The following is a 516-nucleotide window of genomic DNA, read 5'->3' on the forward strand; positions in this document are numbered from 1 at the left end:
GAGAAAGATCACACTTCGATGAAAATGGAAAATGGAAACCATCCGCTGCTGACACTTCGAACTGCCAAAAATATTTCATGCGACTTCTTATTTAATCTTACCATAGAGTAATGGTATAATGATTATACTTATGAAACTATGACAATCATGTGATTATCTCTCAAATTAATAAACGACAATCATGTGAATTGGGATATACAATAATGTGCTTAAATTTGAATGTTTAGGTAATTTATGTTTTCAAGGTTCTTATGATTTGCTTAAAATCTCTCTCTCTCTCTCTCTCTCTCTCTCTCTCTCTCTCAGCTATCAAAGTGAATAATTTAGACAACAACGTAAAATCACACACTTTGGTTAAGCTGGTTGCATTGCTTAAAAGTTCTATAATTATTCTTTTAAGTATTTGCAAGTTTAGAGATTTCTCATTGAACAAGAAAATCTCCAATGTAAATACCTATCTATTGTCTCCTTGTTGCACTCATTTAAACATTTTCTTTCCCAAGGAACAGAGCCATT

The sequence above is a fragment of the Quercus lobata genome, chromosome 2, assembly GCF_001633185.2.
Source record: "Quercus lobata isolate SW786 chromosome 2, ValleyOak3.0 Primary Assembly, whole genome shotgun sequence".
In the NCBI taxonomy this organism is placed as follows: Eukaryota; Viridiplantae; Streptophyta; class Magnoliopsida; order Fagales; family Fagaceae; genus Quercus; species Quercus lobata.